Source organism: Peromyscus leucopus, chromosome 2 (assembly GCF_004664715.2).
Source record: "Peromyscus leucopus breed LL Stock chromosome 2, UCI_PerLeu_2.1, whole genome shotgun sequence".
Classification (NCBI taxonomy): domain Eukaryota; kingdom Metazoa; phylum Chordata; class Mammalia; order Rodentia; family Cricetidae; genus Peromyscus; species Peromyscus leucopus.
The window spans coordinates 84857474-84880574 of NC_051064.1; the positions used below are offsets into that span (position 1 = coordinate 84857474).

The 23101-nt window shown below is 37.4% G+C and overlaps 1 protein-coding gene across 48 annotated transcripts in view; it reads right to left on the reverse strand.

Moving 5' to 3' along the window:
- Ptprd (protein tyrosine phosphatase receptor type D) overlaps positions 1 to 23101 on the reverse strand; it is a 2272674-nt gene that overhangs the window by 1388106 nt on the left and 861467 nt on the right. For all 48 annotated transcript variants that reach the window (XM_037203364.1, XM_037203377.1, XM_037203376.1 and 45 more), the window contains one exon: positions 3591 to 3629. The gene's annotated coding sequence lies outside the window, so the exon portion shown is untranslated. The remainder of the gene's footprint in view (positions 1 to 3590; positions 3630 to 23101) is intronic.

Here is a 23101-nt window from a genome sequence, read left to right on the forward strand (position 1 = left end):
AAATGCTGCCCATCTCCATTGCCTTCATGTTGCTGCTTGTATTTGCCAGTCATAACTGGACTGAAGCAAATTTGATGGAAATGAAAGTTTATGGAAATGAAAATTTAAACTTGACGTTTAAAATAAGTTAGTCAATTTATAAAATGTTTTCTGAGGAGCTAATAAGCACAGAACAATGTGCTCAGTGTGCTGCAGTTAGCAAACAGGGTACCATAGTTAACTTACTTATCTAGTTTGTGAATTTATTGTGTTAAGAACTGGGCACATGATACAAACACTCTAGAATTAGTAATAGTTGAGTTAGGTAAAAATGATTAACTTTGTAATCATGAAAATAAAAATAATCAGAAAGAGAATGAAACTTCAATATTTACAACTAACAAGTCATCCGGGAAATATTGGACTTCAATTTGCCTTTAATAATGGATAGGAATGGATATAGGGCTAAACATGGAAGATGGCTCTGTACATAGAAATAAAATTACTGAAGTTAGGGAAGAAATGAACTGTATGACCAACTTTCAAGATTCCTGGCATGTACTCAAGGAAGATTACTACTAGATAAATGGGATAATACTGCATATCAAGCAATACACTGGTATCAAACTCTACTGGAAACATAATGGGAATATGCAGATTAGAGTTGTTGTAGGCTCTCAATTTTATTAAATAGGATTAATTAAGACAAATGAAGTATTAATAGATCGAGAATAATCCTCATGTTGACCTAGCAACCTGAGAGCTCCTGCATTATATAAATGGAAATGTGGAATTCAGAAGAAAGAACATTGTACATCCCTGCTCTAATTCCAGTGGCTCAGAAAAGGTTTAGGAAAAAAATAAAACAACAAAAAACAACAACAACAAAAAAAAACCCACAAGTTTTCTACTACTTGCTATGATGGAAATGGTAAGACAAAGCTTTCTGCTGTCTGTAAGGTGTTAACTCCTAGTAAAGGTTGAAATAGGTTTTCTACTTGTAGCATATGCTAAGGGAAATTAGGATGTGAGCGTTCATCTTCTTCCCTGGTAAAGACTAGTACCAGGACATTGAAAATTTGGTAAAAATTATACCAACTTACTCTTCATAATATATATTTCTAGTGTAACTTTACACTTACTATTTTATTCCTTTTTACAATTTTCCAGATAATCCTAATGAAAGAGCATGCAAATTCTACTCATGACCAGTAAACATTGCCACACTGACTGACTAACCTGTTATGGGTAACAATGACCACCTTACCTTTGCTGTGGACAGAATGAAATGTAGAAAGGATTTTTTTAATGGGATTTTTTTCTTTTACTTATTTTTGAATTTATTTATTTATTATGTGAGCAGTGCTCTGTTTGCATGTATGCATACACAATAGAAAAGGGCACCAGGTGGAGGCAGATACAGAGATCCACGGCCAGGCACAAGGCTGAGCTCCAGGAATCCAATTGATGAAAGAGAGGAGAGATACTGCTGGCGAGGGACGTCGAGATCATGATGGGAGGACATGCAGAGATGACAGGCCACACTAGTGGAAGCCCATGAACTGTGGACTGGTGGCTGTGGAGCCCCCATGGAACTGGAGTAGGCCCTCTGGATACAGAAGACGGATGTTTGGCTAGAACTATTTGGGTGGCACCCAGGCAGGGGGATTTGGATCTATCCCTGGTCTATGGGCAGGCTTCTGGAATCCAATGCCTGTGGTGTGACACCTTGCACAGTCTTGGTGCAGTGGGAAGGGGCTTGGACCTGCCTAGGCTCAGTGTGCTGGGCTCTGCTGACTCCGCTTGGGAGACCTCAATTTGGGGGATGTGGGGATGCGGGGTGGCTTGGGAAAGAAGGCTGGGGGATGGGAGGAGAGAGGAGGGGAGATCTGTGGATAGTATGTGGAGTGAGTAGAAAATATATTAATAAAGAAAAATGAAAGGAAAAAGATAAATAAAAAAAAAGAAGAGGGTGCCAGATCTTATTATAGATGGTTGTAAGTCACCAAGTGGTTGCTGGGAATTGAACTCAGGACCTTTGGAAGAACAGCCAGTGCTCTTAACCACTGAGCCACCTCTCCAGCCCACAGAAAGGATTTTAATGATAATTTATTCATAAATCTCATGAGCTCATAGAGAGGAGACAAAGTGGACAGAAATGATTCAAAGCTGGTTTTCCTAGGAAAGGTGCTGATCCCAATGGGGTATTCACACATTGTTGTATAAGAGGAGTGACCAAGCACAGTTCCTTGTGGGAAAAATCAGATCCAGAATCTCTTGGAAGTGATATGATCTCACACATTAGTTGAATTATCTCTTTGATCACTGTAATTCTCTTTGTTTAATCTTAAATGGTGTAGGCTCAACAAGGCTGACTTGGTGTTTGGGTGGACTTTGAAGACTGAGAACAACAAAGAAAAGTCATGGCTAGGTGACTATCTAGATGACAGGTGATCATCTACAAAGCCTAAAAGCATTTCTGAGTGAGAAATAAAGGACCATCACGAAGAGACTGGCCTCCTGGGCTTCTCACTGCAACTCAGCTCCCGGAGGGATAGACCTTGTCCCTGAAACCCAATTGGAAATGCACCTGACGCTTGGCACAGTATTGCACAAAGTATCCCTGCAAAAGTGAGAAGAATGAGGGACACTAGAACACACAGGAATCTGAACCATAGAATTTTCAGAATATTAATAAGATAAAATACAATACAAAATTTTATCATACAATAATATTGAAAAAAGTTCAAATTGTGGCAAAGTCGGAGTGTGTTCTTTGAATGTGAGCATTATTTCAAAAGGCTGGCTGGAGTCAATACAAATACCAAGTTGCTATACAGTTAAACATCCTGCCAGGCGGTGGTGGCGCACGCCTTTAATCCCAGCACTCGGGAGGCAGAGGCAGGCAGATCTCTGTGAGTTCGAGGCCAGCCTGGTCTACCAAGTGAGTTCCAGCCAGGAAAGGCACAAAGCTACACAAAGAAACCCTGTCTCGAAAAACAAAACAAAACAAAACAAAAACATCCAACTATATAAAAAATACATCAAAACAATTACATTTTGATGAAATGGAACACTTCTACTTGCCTATAATTGATGTGGTAGGTAAATGCTATAAGAATTGTAAGAGTTTCAGTGTAGAAAAAATCATAGTGCTTTCAGTATTTTCCAGCTGAACTTTAATATGCAAAAACATTTTTAAAGTTTGGTTATTGTCTCACATTTTTTTGTGGCTGTATCTTTTTAAATTAATTTGACGTATCTGAAAATTGAAAGTTGATCCTGCATAACACTGATCCCTAGCAGAGCTCTCTCCAGTCAAAGACTCTCAATGGTTTGTTCTCTTGTTTCCCTTGATTGGGATGCTCTCATGACCTGTGAGGTTAACTGCCAAATATCAAGATTAAGCACATCAGAGTACCTTTAACATGAAATTGACTTTGGCCTTATAAAATTAAACTTCAGTAAATAAAAATTAGGAAAACTTTTCCTAAAATGATTCAGGCTCTAGTAAGAAGAAAAACATCTTTAAGGATGAGTGGAAAGTAATTAGTATATGAAAAGATTCCCAGAAGAACCAGTGAAACAGAACAGAAGAGAACAAAACTCACCAGACAGTTCAAGTCACCAGACGATCCAGGAGTCCAAGCCTGATGTAAGACAAAACAAAGAGAAGAAAACAAGGGGCTTTAACAGTCTGTTTTTAAAGGAAAAACAATGTTATAATTCCACATCATCTTCACAAATAAAGCAAACTAATGAGTAACTTTGGAAATCATTTCCTAGACAAAAATAAGTTTTCACTTAAAACGTATTTAATTAACCTCATATTGTCCTGGTCTAGTCAGCAGTGTAAGAAGACAGTCTAGCTAAGGAAAACATTTTTCAGTTATTTAAGTGACCATAAAATTATTTAGTAAATGATCAAAAATAGCAAGATTATTATTAAATTCTTTTTAAGTTTGTCAATATCTAGTATATACATTTGATGTCTTGAGTGTGAAACACACTAAGGCTTCACTTTCTGAATTCTCTCTTATTTTCAGGCCTTTGCTGACTATAGGACACAAATTAGTCACAGCACTGATTCATTTGGGCAAAGTAAATCCATGGAAGGAATTATAATAAAATAAAATAAAAGTTTTTAAATTTCCAAATGGTATTTAAATCGGCCTCTATTTTTCAAAGGCATTTGAAGTACAAATAAAAGGCAGTATCCAGGCAGCACCAATTCCCCAGAGAAGGCCTGGCACCTGGTGTGGGTGCAAAGGTTTTATCAATGTTGTCTTGTGTAAAGGAAATGGCAAACAGAGAGCCCTTTTGTAAATATGGCTCCCTGCTTCTGTGTTTGAGAAGAAATATTGAACTTCCAGCCATTATTATTACAAAACACAGGAGCTCATTTTTAAAACATTTGATGGGAGCCTTTCCATTTTGCCTTGGAAATCAGTTTGACTTTAGATATTGAATATTAAAAAAACATATCTGTGAAAAAGAATGGAGGGCACAATATATGTGACAAGGTGTTAACACTGTTGTGCCTTATTGTATATGTGCAGATGGACATGTGTCTATGTCTTATCAGAAAGGTAAAAAAAATATTATTTCTATTTTTTTCAGAATAACTATTTTAATGTAGATAGCTAAAAGGTAACCACCAAATGACAAAGTGAAGCTATTGAGACTTTTCTCAAAGCCCACTGGCTTCTGTTTTATGCCTGGGCTCACTGAAGGCTCCAGTCTGGTTTTAATGGTATAAAGTGGATAGTCTATGCCCTGTATCATACCTCTTCTCACAAGAAGATTGTAGAATGTCAGCTTGTTTGTATTTTGTTCTCATATTTTTAGTTAGTTATTTTTGTGAATTCTAAGTTGCAATAGATTAATACATAAGTACTATGTACATATATGCATACACTATATATATGCAAGTAATATATATATAATATATATATATATATATATATATATATATATATATATATATGCAAGTAATCACAAAGTATCCATGATCACCTCCCATGAGATCTAGAAAAAGGCCAACACAGAAGCCTTTGGCTGGCTCTGTGATAGTGCCACCAGATACAACACATGATGGATTTGAATGCATTAGATGCACATGTCCACCATAGTTTCACATAACAAACAGACTATTTATTGCCAAGAAGTAGAAAAACTTAGAGTATATCACATAAAGTCACTGAATATAGTAATACATGTACTCCATAGACCGTAGATAATATGTTGGTTTGTGTTTGCAGATTTTTTTTGCCCTAGTTTTGATCTCCATGTGACTGAAACCAAAGTGTTAATATAAGGTTAAATCTCCTTGCCTTAACATATATGTGAGTGAGATCTGCTAGTCCTTTTGCTCTTGAGTTTCATCACTCTGTCATAGTTCCATGAGTGATTATCAACAATTGCCCTCTGGTGATAAAAGTATGAATTATTTCGGCTTTCATTGTGAACTATTCTGAAGCAGTATGTATGTTTGTTTCTTTCTTTGTTTTTGTTTTAGATTTATTTATTATGTACAAAGTATTCTGTTTGCATTTATGCCTGCACACCGGAAGAGGGCACCAGATCTCATTACAGATGATTGTGAGCCACTATATGGTTGCTGGGAGTTGAACTCAGGACCTCTGGAAGAGTATTCAGTCCTCTCAAGCCACCCCTCCAGCCCTAAGCAGCATGTTTTTATTATGCATTCCTGTTAGACATTCCCAGGAGGAGAAGCATGAGACAGGACAACATTATTATGTTGACAAGGTCACAGTGAAAGAGGAGAATTGCCCGTGGGAACCAGACCACAACCTTCTTGTGCTTGATTTTAGTTGTCAGTTGGAATGAGTATTTTTAGTTTACATTTCCTTGCTGTTACAGCAGGTTTTCATAAATTTGTTAATCATGAGTACTTGTTTAACTGGAAAAGTATTTTTCAACTTTTCCTATTTCCTGTTTTGTCTCATTGACTTGTAGATGTGTATTCTACAATTGAGGCCTCTATTGGTTTTATGTCTTAAATTCTGTGCCCCACACCATGGCTTACTCCGTTACTCATCATATCAACACTTAGTGTCAAAGTATTGAACTATCTTTTTCTTTGAATTTCTTTTAGTATTGTAGCATAAAATAATCAAATAGAGTCTTCCCTATTTTCTTCTACAAGAAAAAAATACAAAACATGACAATTCTCTCTCCTTGCATACATAACCCAGTCTACCTGACATCGATCTTTTGAACACTGTGAGTTGGGGTGAGTTTCATTATTTTGTATTTGGCTCAACAATATTCACTCAAAATGTTAATTTGCCCTAAAAATAAAAAAAAATAAAAATAAAAATGCCCAGGAATGCTGGGCTCTGTTCCTAGACCTCTATGCATCCCACTCGACCACTGTGTATTATACCCTCTTACAAAATGTAATTTTGAAATATCTTCACATTTAATAAAACCAGGCTTTTTGGCAATTTTCTTCATCAAGGGCATATGATTTTTTATTTTGATATAATTTATATACTATAAAATTAATTATTCAAATAAGTTGTTTATAGTATGGTTACAATGTTGTGCACGGGTCACTATAAATTCCACGATGTTCTTCAAACCTCAAAAGAAAACGTACTGATTAGAAGTGGACTCCTGCCTCTCCCTCTATTACAGCCTCTAAGAGTCCCTGGGCTTTGTGTCTGGCTCACTCCATGGCAAAAGTCTTACATGATCTGTCAATGGTAGCATGTGGTGATACTTTGTTTCTTTTTATGGTTAAATAATATCCCACTGACTATTACTGCCTGTTTGCTTATCCATTCATTAGAAGAGGACATTTTGATGGTTTTTGCTCTGGAGCTGTTATGAATATAGCAGCTATGAATAAGCTTTCTGTATGTTCAGGATTTCAGTCCCCTTGAGTATAAGCTTATGAGTAACATTTAACTATTTGAGGACATGGAAACTTTTCTACAGTAATTGCATGTTTTAATTTTTCACAAGCAATTCATAAGTGGTGCTTTTTCTAATACTTTAGCTAGCACTTGTGTCTGTTTTAAAATGTGTATATTATATATATTACAGTGTACATAACAGTTCATCATTGTTTGCATTTTACATTTACCTAAAGAAAAGTGATAATGAACAATTTTATACTTATTTGCATATATTCCTTAGAGAAATGCATGCTCGAATATAGTTTTGACTCAGATTTTCTGATCATTGTTGTTTGTGTTATTTAGGTATGTGGAGCAGATCATTAAGCTCTTGCCAGACATATGACTTCTAGTATTACTCCATGACTTGCCTTTCACTGTTGATCACTCAATGTACCCCACTAATGTAGTAGAATGTTTTATATGGTCCTTATGGTTTTCAGTATATTCACTCCCATGTGAAGTATTATTAATGTCATCAGGCATGACATTTTTATTTTCTGTTTCTCATTGATACATAAAATGCAAATAATTTTCTATTATACCGAGTGCATTAAACTTTATTAAACTTTTATTTTTTAACATTTATTTATCTGTTTGTTTGTTTATTCATTCTTTTTCTTTCTTTTTTTTTTTTTTTTTAGTTTTTTAAGACAAGGTTTCTCTGTGTAGTTTTTCACCTTCCCTGGAACTCGCTTTGTGGATCAGGCTGGCCTCAAACTCACAGAGATCTGCCTGCCTCTGCCTCCCAAGTGCTGGGATTAAAGGTGTGCGCCACCATTGTCCAGCTATTCATTCACTTTTACATCCCAACCACAGTTTTCCCTCATTCCTCTCCTCCGAACCACATCCCTTCTGCCTCCCCCTCCCCATCTACTACTCCTTCATTTCTATTCAGTAATGGAAGGCCTTCTATGGTTATTAACAAAACATGGCATATCAAGTTGCAGTTAGAAGAACTGCCCCTTGTATTAAGGCTGTGCAACGCACCCCAATATGAGAAAAGGTTCCCAAAAGCTAGAAGAGAAGTCAGAGACAGCTCTTGCTCCCATGGTTAGGAGTTCCAAAAAAAGACCAAGCTACACAACTGTCACACATACAGAGGATCTAGGCCAGTCCCACGCAGGCTCCCTGGCTGTTGTTTCAGTCTCCTATGAGCCCAGGTTAGTTGAGTCTGTGGGTTTTCTTGTGATATCCTTGACCTCTCTGCTCCTACAATCCTTCCTCTCTCTTCAGCAGGATTCCCTGAGCTCAGTCTAATGCTCAACTGTGGGTCTCTGCATCTGTTACCACTAGCTACTGGATGAACCTTTCTGATGACTACTGGGATAGGCACCAGTCTATAAGTATAGCAGAGTATCATTGTATTTTTATTTAGTTATATACATGTTTTCATAGGCAATAAGAGGGTGTCAAATTCTTTGGAACAAGAGTTATAGGCAGTTGTAAATTCCCTGATGTGGGTGCTCAAACTCAACTCAGGACCTCTACAAAATCAGTAAGTGCTCTTAACCACCCAGCTATTTCTCAGGCTCCATAGGCTAAATTTTTTTAAAAATGTACATAGTCTTTGTAATTTATCACCTATATTGTTATATTATATACAAATAATGAAAGTTTTACCTTCAGTATTCAAATCGTTGAACTTTAAAGCATGTCTGTCTGTATGCATGTGTGTATGTATGCACACAGGCATATTTATTCATGGAAATGCATGTCTGTTTTGTGTTACTGCCCGCTCAGTACTGTCAGCACTAAGCTGTGGGATACAATGAGTCTATCCCAGCAACTTTGTCTTGATCTTGCATCAAATCATTACATGCAGTCTGGAATTTGCTCAAGGTGTAGCTAGCTGTAATTTCAGCATTTTTTTTAAAAAAAATTACTTTTTCCTGAGGTGTAAGTTTAAAGGTTTCTCACCCATGAAAGTGTCACTTTAATTGCCCTATGCCTTTTTAAAGATGGGTAATTTTTTCTTGTCAGTATTGTGTTTCCATGAAATTTTATTTGATTCCAAATTTCATTGGCTTTATGGCAAAGATCTAGCAACTTTCAAACATCTTTTATCCTTGGGACCTAAAAGTCTCTGTTTTACTCCTAAAATTGCTCCTTCATACATTTATGTTTTAAATTTGGGTGGCTGCATCAAGCTCTGTCACTTTTCCTGTTTATCCAAATAATTGGTTTTGTTAATGCTTGGGATTGGACACAAGGCTTCACAGATGAAGCAAGTAATGCTATAGAACTGTATCCCCTCAGAGAATGTCATAGCATGCTATACAGGTCCTCTAGAATTGATAGAATACAGAATGTAACATATTTCATTTTGTTATTTCCTGGGATTTAATATTGATCTTCATTTGTGTGTGTGTGTTTTGGTTAAATGCATGTGCTCTCTGTAACTTCTTGAGGTATGTGCTTATATTGCGCTTCTGCTTCCCCCTGTCCCACCGCCATGTGCACAAAGTTCAGGTTTTCTCCCACAATGCTTTTATGTCCTGGACCATTGTATTTAACTTTGTATGTATCTCCATATATTTTCAGGTTTGTGTTTTAAAGCTTCTCTGTATCAGGAGAGCTTTTCAGCATAAGTTAATTTTTATATATATAAAGTACACACTAGCCAATTTTCTGAAGTATAATGAGGTTACTTTTATAACCCCCGATTTGGTCAATAAAGCATCCACGTGCATTTGAAAAATACAAATATGCTAAAACTATGTATTTTTCTAGAAACATAAATTTTATTAAATGTGTTCATCTTGTTCATGAAGGTGTTAGAAGTGAAGTTACATGTTGTAATATCCCATTATTACTCAGAATTTTCTGTTTATTTTTTCTTTAGTAATCATTCTTTGTAGGTTGTGTAAGCTGGTGATAAATACATAGAAATGTGGAATTTTTATGGCCCCTTGTTCAATAGAAACTATTATCCTGAAGTGATTACATTTTTCCTCTAGCAATTACTACCTTTGTTTCTAGGTTCCTTTTGTTTGAAGTTAATGGAAATGTACCATTGTTTCATTGATTGTTGGCAACACAAGAACAAATAATTTTAATAGGAACAAAAATGCATAGGCTATAAGCTCATAAGTACTAGTTCTCTGCTTTCTCAGAGAAAATCAAGGCCTTCTTCCTAGAAAGAATGTCCATCCTATACAGGATAAACCACAAGTACCACAATGGATGAACATGCCGTCTACCAGACCACAGATTTATGGTGTAAATCAATATGAACATTTGACAAACTTGTGGAGATGAATTTGACAGCAATTTGAAAGATTTGAAACTAGGACTATTTTTATACTAATCAATTTGAAGACATGGAATATAATAATTTCTCCAATGAAGGTGGTGATGCTCTTAATTTAGGTAAATCATTCTTAGAATTTGCCATGGAAGTTTGAAGAAGCTAGAGCTTCTCTGGGTCAATTGTTGTTGCAGTCACTTGGACACATACATTTGAAACTCAAGAGAAGGCTGAGCCTACAGGAACAGATCTAGCACTCCTCACTGTTTTAGTTGTAGACAAAGCATGGGGGAGAGAAAATAACATCCTATCACAAAACACATAGGGGATCAGCTACATCTGATTGTTAGATTTTTTTTTAAATCCATAATAAACAAAACTCAATGGTAATTTAAATAAGAAGCCAAGTCGGAGACTGTAAAGGAGTGTCACACATATTCAGTGTTCTTCAGTGTGCTCCACACCGATGCAAAAAGAAATAGCAATTCATTGTGGCAATTAGTAAGAGACAGGGGAGTAGAGGCTCAGTGTCTTATGTGAGTAGTAAGTAGCAATGTAGATATGTAAGCAAATGCGAGCTTTTCATGTGTTAGTTCCTTTAAAAGGAAGAAAAGCACAGAAACAAGACTTGAGTACATAGACAGAATTAAGGGTGGGTATCTCTTATGGAGGTAGAGGTTACACAAAAAATGTAAGTCCAATCCATATTTATTCCCGTTAGCACTGTACAGACTTACAAGGACAAGGCACTTGTTTCTTCTTTTTCTCTCACATTAACATGTAACACAAACCTTTTTCTTCAACAAATAATTCTTCATTTCCACTTGGATTCCTGTTTTCCTCCAGTGTAAGAGCATCCTCACACTCCCAGTCTTTCATCCTCATGTCTCAGGTTGGTGCCAGTGATATCTCATCATCAACAAACTCATCATTCTGGTGAATCACATTTAATTTCCTACAGTTCCTACAACATCATAGTAGGTCCAGGCCCCCAAATAGAAAATAAAGGAAGGGCACCTCACCAAACAGGTCACACAAAGCCTAATATAGAAACTTATATCTTCATTCTAACATAATGAGAAAGGCACATCTATCATCTCATCACAGGGAAGGGTAAGGCAGGAATACTGTGAGCTAATGACCAGGTAGGGCATCAGAATGAACCTGAAGTCATCTAGGATCTCATAAAGACCCTGAGGTCATTCAGAGTCTCATAGTTAATCTAGGGTCATCCTGGGCCATATAATGACTCCAAGGTCGTCTTGTGAAACATAATGATAACTCTGACTCTGACTCTCTTCTCTCTCTCTCTCTCTCTCTCTCTCTCTCTCTCTCTCTCTCTCTCTCTCTCTCTCTCTCTCTCCTTCTCTCATAACACTTTATTTTTACTGCCAAGAGAAATAAAATAATCAGGGTTTTAAAGTTAATAATCATGAAGATAAAATGATTCTCAGTGACTTAATCTTTGACAAAGCACCAAGGCTACACAGCATTTTGTTGTGACAAAAATCTCTGATACATATTTTGTAGTGATCACATCATCATCTTCTTGGTTTGTGTCATTACTACCAAAATAACTTTAATAATCTGTTCCACTTACTTCATTATGCACTATGTTTAGTTCTGTTTTAGGGAAACACTTTAAAAATCCCTTCAACATGCAATTCTGTGCCCATGTTTCTCCAGGCAATTCCATCTGCCACATGTCTAACACTGCACCCCGAGGCTGTTAACAACTTTGGTGGATTTCAGTGTGTATTTGCATTGGGCTAAGTCCCCTTAGCACCTGCTGTGAAACAGGGCCCATGTTATACGGAAAATAATGAGGAAGTGAATGCTCTTGTATTCTGTTTCTACATATTTCGTTGAGAATGCACTCTGGGGGAACGAGTAATCTTTTTTTTTAACTCTCCATGGAGAGAATTCTTGAAAATTCAGTGTTTTTATGTCTATGAAAAAAATAGGAATGCAGGTGTCTGGAAGTACTAGATACATGGAGAAAATAAAATCATGCTGCTTTTGATGTTCCAGCCTGCCCTGTGCACAGTGTTGTACAAAATGATTCATAAGTACCTAAATGAGGTACAAACACTTTTCAGTAAGGTAGCATTCATGGTGACAATCCCGGCAGACAAGGAAGCATTAAAATTGCTCCAAAGGATGATGCTTTACATTTGTAGCATTAACCCCCTATTCTCTTGAGTGAGTCCTGAGGAGAAAATGTTTCAGTTTCTGCTTTCAAAATCAGTAAACGTAACCAGTTAGATTCATTGTACTTTTTCTTTGTTTATAGTAAATTATAAAAAATAATGTAAAAAGACTTCAGACCCATCCTGAGGTAAGAAGAAAAAAAGGTTTTTGATTGCAAAGTATCCTGTTCCCTGCCATGGTTACCCCTTGGAATTAAGTTGTTTGCTGTACTAAGATGTTGGTAGAAGGCTATACAGTTCTACTTTTCAGGCTTCAAATTGTCATCAGTGATTGTTATGGAATCAAAGAAAATAGTTGCTTAATAAACCAGGTTTTATGATAATTGCACTCAATTAAATATTGTGATTGTTTTATTTCTCTATTATCTGACTTCAGTGAGTAAAGCTATATAACAGACCCCAGCCTGTTACATAATCAGATTTCGCACTATTATTACCATTGCCCATTTACAGAAAGGGCCCTAAAAAAGCACTGAGTTGCTCAACAATGTATTCATAGTCACACAAAGAGCATGTGGAAGCATGAGGATTTAAACACAGCCTCCAGTTCAATCATGATGTAATAAAGTTTCCTCATGTACTCTAATGAAAAAGAGTTAGGGATGCAACATTGTATTCTGTCTCTCATTGATGGAATACAGAGATGGACTCCTTGGCAACATGACTGAAAGAAAGTTTGCAGAGAACATTAGCTCCTTCTGTCACCACTATGAGTGCCAGGCCAGATACAACTAGGGCAGGAGGGGTTCATGCTGGCTCAGAGTTTAAGGGTATAGTCCATCAAGGCAGGGAAGGCCCAACTTCTAAGAACAGTTCAAGGCTTGGCCACAGAAGCTGGAGTCTGCTTTTTTATTCACATCTAGAAGTGTGAACAAGGAAACAAAGACTTGACAGGAGGTGGGACTCGTTAGAAACTTCAAGGCCTGCTCCACAGTGAGCCACTGCTCCAGTTAGATCCTACTTTCTAAAGGCTACACTTTCTCCTACAATAGGACAATCTGCAGGAGACAGAGTGTGCAAATACATGCGCCTGTGAGGGACATTCCTCGTACACATGATAACACATAGGCTTCCCCTGGAGAGAGTCAGGGTTACCCTTGTTAGAGGTGAGTGTGCTGAACTAGACCATGGTTCCCATTGGTTGCCTAACAGGAAGTAACAATTTCCTGCTAAGTAAATATCTGACTTCCTCAAAGAGTTGCCCAAATCACACAGTGCTTAACAGCTTCTATTCTATGTCAGACAAAGTGATTTTCTAGCTAATTTTCTCATTACCCCTGGTGAGTAAATTGTTCTACTAAATATATAATGAAATTAGTGAAATAAGGATATAGTATTCTTGCTTCTATGAATGACTGACTAGTTTATCAAACAGGATTTTAGTTTATACAGGGTCACACAACAATGGAAGCAGATTCAGATTTTCTAGCCCAGTGGTATGGCTCTACGAGAAAATCCATCCAGATATTGTGAGTTTAAATGGTGGGTGCCTAGTCTGACATTCATCAATTAAATCTTTCTTAGCTTTTGAAGCCTCTTCATCTCTCCAGTGGAGCACTTGCCACACATATGATACTTCATTTGGTTTTTACAAAGATTTCATACAGATAAGTCTTAGATCTTGAAACTGCTGATTTTTTAGCATTAAGTCCTTTTTATTTTTCAAATTAGCATACATAGTGTCAGTTTTTATTGATTCTCTTTCCCCATCTTCTCTTCCATCCCCAAACCTCCCCTCATGCTGTGGAATGCTCTGTATCCTGTGATGTTATCAGTAAGAAACAATTTAACAGGATTTGTGTTTTTCATATTTACATAGCACTTACTAAATAGCATTCCATAATATTATAAACTGTACCACAGAAAAGTTCTTCATATAGTCTCTAAATGATATCATCAGCAACCTTATTTCAAAAGCACTGGCATCATACACACACACACACACACACACACACACACACACACACACACACATATGTGGAATATACTTTCTTGAAGCCCATTTCCACAATCAACAAGCTAACTCAAATTCAATTAAAGAAATTATGTAGAATTAAACAACTTAAATGTTCAAAGAAAAGTAGATTGGTAAAGTGCTTTTAACATGGAAAAGCACTTGGTTATTAAAAGTTACAAAAACAACCCAAAGGATGGAGATTTATACTAAAATTTGAATGCCTTAAAAGCATCAAAATTTACCACATTTTAACTTCTTGAGCATTTGTTTTAATAAAAGCTGTACTTTATGCTTCTCACTTCAGTGTAGTATAGGGTAGAACCACCTCAAGTGCTACACAAATGGCTGAATATGAACTTACTTTGAAAAATGAATTTGGTAATTCTGATTGATTTAGTTAATAGTCTGTGTCCTTTCATTAGGTAAAAAAGGACTAGATTTCTAACTAGAAAGATAAATAGGGCAAGAAAGATTTCCTTCCTTCCACAAAAATAATGGAGGACATGATATGGGAACTTAGGGAAAAAATATACTATTCAATTTCACCATTCTCACTGATATCTCTACCAAAAAACATTTTGGTTGAGTCTGCTTCCTGAGCAATGTCTGGATAGAATTCTATGTGGATGAGAAAAAAAGAAAATGCTGAAACCATGAATGGGGGGAAAGATGGGTGCTTTGGGTTCAGGTCCTTCCCTGTGGTTTCCCAATCAGGGGGAGGCAACTGAGTGCTCTTTTGGGCTAGACTGCCATAATCTTTATTCCAATTTCTGCAAACAAAATTTAGTAGGTCTCATTTCCTCAGTAAACCTTTGAAACAGCAGAGTGCCTTGCTGTTGATCTGTCCCACAGCTCATAGTGTATTCTCTATGTCTACTTTTTTGGCTTCAACTTCATTATATACACCCTAGACCTACCAAATATTCTCTCTTTTTAAAGGTTACAATGTCTTTTTTTCTATGCACAATAGTTTTCATAGATTGTGATGAGGTAGTTCAATCATTGGTTCTCTGTGAGGGTTAGGACTAATCAACCTGACACATCTAGAATCATCTGGGGCTTGGGTCTCTGGCCTTGTCTGCAGAGGACTATATTGATTATGCTACTGGAGTGGGAAGAAGTGCTCACTCTAAGTAGGACCATTGCCATACTGAGATCCTGAACTGCATAAATGGAGAAAAGGAGCTGAGCAGCATGTGTGTATTGACTTCATTGTTTCTTGATGCTGGCTAATGTGACTGGTTACTTCAAGTTCCCGCTGCATTATGTTACCCACTATATTGGACGGTATCTTGAACAGTGAGCTAAAATAAATTATATTATCCCTGAAATCGTTTTTGGTCTGGATATTTTATCATAACAATAAGAAGAGAGTCTAAGACACTCTCTCTCCCATGTTTTATTCTGCTGAGCTGCATTCAAAGAAAAGAACTACAATACAGCAAACATTTTCAGTAGATTATGTGTCAGCTCAACTGAGCCTCCACCATTTAGTCAGAGCATAAATTATATTTAGATTTGTGAATCAAATATCAAAAGAATAATTTTAATCACAGTATACTATGCTTTAATAGTGATTAAACAAATTAAAATGTAGATACTCATAAAGAAAATAAGTCATCTTCTTTGACTGAGGCAGAAAATAGACCTCAATAGATTATACAATTCTTTCAAAAAGCTTTAAGCATGAATATTTTATTTTGAGACATTAGGTTCACTATGATGAACTAAAAGAAATTCTAGTGTTTTAGAACTGTGCCTCAGAATGAGAATGAGAATATGAATGAAAAGAAATAAATTGAATTGAACAAGAAGACAAAGTTTTTCTAAATAAAGGGTTATGATTTTAAAGAATACATTAGCATACAAGAATTGGAAGAGCAAGTAAACCCAGGCCAATCATATCTTTAATTGATTTAGAAAAGAAGACCAACGGAATTGTTGCAGGACCATAAAATTGTTTGTGTTCAACTGAAGCAGAGAATAAGGCTCCTAAAGATTGGACACATGATAGAGACACCAGGACAGGTGCAGGTATGTCAGGGCAGGAATAACCTGCTCATTGGGAAAAATTCCTCAGGACTCAGAGCAAAAGTCACATCCAGCACCTAAATAGAACTGAAAGGGAGACAGGAAGAACAGCATAGATTTGTTAAAATTTCATCAACTGAGCATCATACATTGACATCGTCTCAGTTGTGGTAATTTATAAGATGCTGAATTCAGCCATGAGAAACTCTGAGATGTTGAATAAGAGAGTGCTGAGGAGAAGCAGGGGACAGAACCATACACATGATCTAACGGCTGGCAGTGCACAATAGGAATCTGCAACTTTGGGAAGAATATCAGGTCAGATTGTGAAGACAGACAAGATGTCTTTGAAAGTATTTTTTTTTTTGACAGATGTAGTGTCCATTTATCTTCTCACTGTCAGAAGAAACATCTAGAGAAACATTCTGCCAAAACAAATGTCTGAAGCACAGAGCAAGAAGGGAGACAAAGGAAACACCAGAGTCAAACCTACAAACTGTCTTGTTTCCTTCTACTTCAGATGTCTAACAGGTTAAACAGCTAAACATTCAGCGTTAGGCCTCCTAGCCGTCTAGAGGGGAATAAGAGAATGAAAGAGAACACAGGGGTCATATCTATTGCTCAGAGAAAAAGGAAATAAAAACATTTCTGATGGCCCTAAAGGAGTATCAAGAAAAAGGAGAGAACATTCTGGAGATTTCACAGTCCACCTGGGGCTCCACATATAAAACTGTCAACAGTTGCTGTCCTGGTTCATGATGATTCCAAACAAGTAAATGAGGAGTTCAAGGAAGAACGGTGTGAGAATGTGCTTTCCTGTGCTTACTCACCCCTAGATTTAGAGTTAGTGGTTTCAGTCAGTGTAACACAAAACATAATATAACTACTCACAGGTGCATATCATGCCATGAGATAGGCTGCCTATTCAACATAGTGCCAGCGTTAGAAAACTCAGACCAGATTAAACCTGTGACTGAATCCATCATTTACATATTTCTAAGGTTAGCACAATGGTTCAAATGTTTCAAAACAATAGTCTTCAGGAAGGGAGCAGATGTATAGGTTAGTTTCCTCTAAGACTCAGTCAAAAGAGCCCTAATTAACTACAGTACAAGGACTACTGCTTGTATTCACAACTGGAGTTCAGAGACTAGCATGTTCTGCCTGACATCTCAGCAAGGCTGTCTTCCAAGGAAAACTTTCTTTCTAGCTTTCATTGCTGAACCTAGGCTTCATTGATGACCATATAGGGTTACTGCATTTTCTAAACTTGAGTGTGTGAAGATAGTGTGAAAATAAAGACATATGCACTATGAACATTATGGTCTAAATACTGGAGACTAGAGAGATGGTTTAACAATTCAGATCTTTTATTGTTGTACTGCTTTCTCGAGGAACCTGAGTTCCAATCCAAGCATCCACATTGGGCAGTTTACAACCACCTATAACTCCAGCTCCAGGGTTCTCAGGCTCCTGAGGCCTCAGTGAACACCCCCACATAGATATAATTTAAATAAAGTAATATTAAAATATCAGATCTATCTCAGTCCTCAGGGGAGGCCTTGCTCTGGCGAAGGTGGGAATGGGGGGTGGGCTGGGAAGAAGGGGAGGGGGGCAGGAAGGGGAGAACAAGGGAATCTGTGGCTGTTATGTAGAACTGAGTAGTATTGTAAAATAAAATAAAATAATAAAAAAATAAAATAAAATAAAAATATCTAAAAATTGTGAGACTCTGATACTTGGCCCAGAGTCCTATAGTTATCTACTTAGAAGTTGAGGGAGGGATTCATAAGACCCCATCACTAGCTGAAATTGTCAAAGAATAAATTCTATTGTAATTTTAAAATGGTGCAGTGGGGAGAGGCTTGGTCCTACCTCAAATGAATGTACCAGGCTTTGATTACTCCCCATGGGAGGCCTTACCCTTTTGTAGGAGGGAATGGGGGGGTTAGAGGGGGAAAGCTGGAGGGATCAGAAGGAGGGATGAGAGGGGAATCTGTGTTTGGCATGTAAAATGAATAAAAAAATTAGATAAAAATTTAAATTAAGTAAAGAATAAAAAGGGATGTCGAGATCATGATGGGAGGACATGCAGAGATGACAGGCCACACTAGTGGAAGCCCATGAACTGTGGACTGGTGGCTGTGGAGCCCCCATGGGACTGGACTAGGCTCCCTGGATACAGAAGATAGTTGTTTGGCTCGAACTGTTTGGGTGACACCCAGGCAGGGGTATCTGGATCTGTCCCTGGTCTATGGGCAGGCTTCTGGAACCTGGTGCCTGTGGTGTCACATCTTGCACAGCCTTGGTGCAGTGGAAAGGGGCTTGGACCTGCCAAGGCTCAGTGTGCTGGGCTTTGCTGACTCCCCATGGGAGACCTTGATTTGGGGGATGTGGGGATGTAGGGTGGCTTGGGAAAGAGGGCTGGGGGTGGGAGGAGGCAGGAGGGGGATCTATGGATACTATGTGGAGTGATTAGAAAATTTCTTAATAAAGAAAAAAAAGGAAAAGTGCTTTTAGTAGCTCACAAAAATAAAGAAAGAAAGAAAGAAAGAAAGAAAGAAAGAAAGAAAGAAAGAAAATAAAAATGTGAAAGCCATATACACTAAAATAGTATTGTAAATTTGAGTAAATATTTATACTACCTTAATCACTGATACTTGAAATCAATTTTAAAAGTACAAAACTCCATAAAGGTGATCAGTAAATTGTACCATGTTCTGATATACATACAATGAGCTGTAACAGTAGGTATTCCTGTGGATGCTTTGAACTAAGGCAGTCAAAATCAAGAGCAACAACAGGAGCCAAAACAGGAGAAGAAGGAACGAACCTCTCAGATGGGGCTCAACTTATGTCATGATGATATGGTAAATGAGAGTGGTGTGTTTGTGTGTGTGTGTGTGTGGTGTGAGTGGGGTGGGTGTGTGTGTGTGTGTGGTGTGAGTGGGGTGTGTGTGGGTGTGTGTAGTAGTGTGTATGGGTGTGGGGGGAGTGTGTGTGTGTGGGATGTGTGTGTGTGTGTGAGTGGGGTGGGTGTGGGTGTGTGGTGTGTGATGTGTGGGTGGGTGAGGTGTATGTGTATGGTAGTATGTGTGGGGGATTGTGAGGGGTGTGTGAGGGGGATGTATGTGTGGTGTGTGGGGTGTGACTGTGTGTGTGTGGTTTTGTATGTGTGTGTTGTGGGGGCACATGGGTGTGGGTGTGTGGTGTATGTGTGTGGTAGTGTGTATGGGTGTGGGGGGAGTGTGTGTGTGTGTGATGTGTGTGTGTGTGTGTGTGTGTGTGGTGTGTGCGTGTATGTGCAGTGTGTGTATGTTTGTGGTGTGTGTGTGTGTGTGTGTGTGTGTGTGTGTGTGTGTGTGTATAAATAAGGAAACTATGAAGGAAATCAGGGTGGTGTTTACCTCAGCAGAGTGGAGCCTGGAGACAAGCTGGGAGACTCACAACATTTTCACTGAGAGACAGCTACTAACTCACCTGCTGTGATTAGTAACCAGGGCAGATACTCAGGTGGCCAGCTAAGTAAACACGTTAATTTTGTACTACAGAATCATTGGAATCTAATTTAGGAATTTTTACCTTAAGGACTAATAGTCTTTCATATAGGAAGGTGAATTAATGTGAGGTTTTTTGTTTTTAATTAAAAATCATGCAGTTCATATTTGAGACTTTTGATATAAGAGCCATATTTATTTATGTGTAATATTTTAATTATATTTGACATGGGCAGGAATAACTTTGGACAGAAGAAGTCAGTACTGTGTTTAACCCTAGCAGACTAAGAAAATCTCTATCCAGAATCACCCATCTGCTCCCTCTTTTATTTTTATTTTTCCTATTAGGATCTCCATTAGAACAACATATCTGGCCTTTCTCCTGTTCCTCCAAGCCAGAGACTGGCAGAGTCCCTGAGCTCAACCAGCTTCACCCCATCTGGCTTCTGCCTCTAAGTTTCTTCCAGTTCTCATCCCTCTGTCAGTATCACTGATACCATTCATCAGAAAAAGGGACAGACTCAATGCTGCTAGAGAGAAAATTGGCTGTCCAGCTACATTGATGATTAGGCTGGACACTTTGCTTACCTCACTGGTGGAGCACTAAGTCATGATACCCATACCTTTGAATCTCTATTTTCCAATAATCTTTATAATAAAACTAGCTATTTGACTGCATCATAGGTCTTAATTCTGAATTGATTCCAAGCTCAGGAAGGGAAGAAAACGGTATTATTTATTGATTCCTTAAACTCTGAGAGCAGTGACTATAATATAATCCAATACTGGATGTCATTATCAGATGTTATTATCAGATCAATCATTGTTTAATAGTGTTGATTCCTCTACGAATCCATAACAAAGCAATAACCTGCATAGAATCTAGAGTATACACATCCCAGGGGCAGTAGAGAAGGTCCGACCTGTTAATAAATCATTTCTTTGTTTTCTAAAATTCTTCCAAGGAGGGAAGGAACTTGCATTTGAATGTTATAAGGCAACAACTAGGAATGTTAGCTCCCTGAACAGCTCTGGATTTACTTTTTGCTGCCTTGATTCCCCCTTGTCACTAGAGAATAAAGAAGAAGTTGCATTCAGTTGGCATTAGAAAAAGCTAAGAGAAATTCAAGTAACAAGCAAATATGTCTCACTGCCAATATGAAATAAAATGTACTCATAGTAAGTCATGTATGTGAAACTACTCACACAGAATTTCATATGAAACAGCTCTGTGCATTTAGAAATGGGAATTTTAATAGGCAAAGTGGAGTCTTATATGATTAAGTATAAAACTGGTTTAGCAATAGTGCCCAGGTTTACCAACTGTTATTAATGCAAACTGCAAAGTTTTACGAACATGTCATATCCTTTATCCCTTTCCCCAAGGCAAACTCTAAATGAAGTCAAAAGCGATGATTATTGAGAAGTGTAATTTTATTCCTACAATTATATACTCATGTACCTATCATTCTAATGCTCAAAAACAAAACAATATGAGTGACAATCACAGTAACAAAGAAAATGATTTCTTTGCTTTACTTCATCAGCAAACAAATTAAAATATAGTTGCAAATAATGAAATTAAGCTTCTATTCTATGGACTCATTAAAAAGAAAACAATAAGAGTCTCTTGGGTCAGATGTGAGCAAATCACGTGAGCAAAACACTGCTAAGGAAACCTAGTCCCAAGTTCTCCTCTCTGTCCACCCCGTCCTGTATCAAAGACTCTACTTCAGGCACAGTAGACAGTATTGGGAAGGGATTATGTAAGCAGAGTTTAAACAAAACTGATTTTCAATAAACTGTGTACGCTCAGGCCCCAAGACTTCCCACAAACATTGGTATTTAAGTCACATATGTTTTTCATAACAGTGCTGTGCACCAAAGTATTGAGAATATTGAGTTTGGAACATTTCTGATCATCCAGTAGAAATCTTTAGATGAGAAAAACCACTGGGATATAAAGACCACTTGTTGGCAGCACCTAAGAACATGTAAGACTCAGGGATCAATGGAGTGTCTCAGTTAGTTCCATCTCTTAAACATGTATATCCCTTCCATTTCCCATCTCTTTCCTTCAAAATCCCAGGTTCTGCCTTATCCCACTTTCAAACCCAGGATATTAAATAGAAATGCTCAGGGCGAAGCCTGCTTGATGAGCAGGTAATCATCATCACCAGCGGCCACTATGAGGAAGGTTAAGAAACACGATAACATCTTTAAATATGACAACAGCTTTAGAGATAGAGACCTTGGAATCATAGTATTCACTAAATGTGAAGATGGAGTTCAGTTATTGTATGACTTCAATGTGTTTTGTGCTCCCTCTAAATGCAGTAGAATGCCTGGTTCTTGAATGAAAATATAAAACACATATACTTATCTCCACACAATAAAACAACCAAAAACACAGCTCTCTAAAGCTATTATTTAATCTACAGTAAGTAATAGGAAAACACTGAACTAAAAAACAAACAAACAAACAAAAACAGCTTTTTGGAGCCCATTACCTATGTTCAGACTCTTTGCTAAGCCTTGAGGCAGCAGGGTGGGGCACGGTGCTGCCTTAATTGAATGTAATAGGCTTTGCTGACTCTCCTTGGGATGCCTTACCCTACTGGAGGAAGTGAATGGGAAATGGATTAGGGATTGAGAAGGCTGAGGGTACAGTGGGAGGAAGGATGAGAAGGGGATCTGTGTTTGGTATGTAAAATGAATTTTAAAATTCTTAAAGAAAAAAACCAAAACAATAGAAACCCACTTTACAGAGATACTCCATAATTAAACTTCCAAAGAAATAATATATATTATAAAATATATAATATGTAATATATATTTCACAGGAATTAGATGCATACATCAATATATTTTGTTTTCAAGGTGATTTTGAGGTCTCGGTTGGTTTCCCTTATTGCTAACTTTTGAATCCATGCCAGCCTTTGTACACTTTTAAAAATGTTTATGCTTTTAAAATTAACCTATAATTTGTTAGATGTCATTATGAAACTTTTGAACAAAGTATGTTTCCTAGTTCTCTATATTCCATACTAGCAACAGTTTCCTGCTTCTTGCCTCCTCCCCACAACCAGAAACTTCCTATTTTATAACCCATGTGTTCTTTTGACAACATTCTATCCTTTATCATTTAATATTACCCTCCCTTGGTCTCCTTCTAGAGTTTTACATATTCCCCACACTTATATATGTCTACATATATCAGAACTTGTTCTGACTTTTTCAATGAGTTTTGC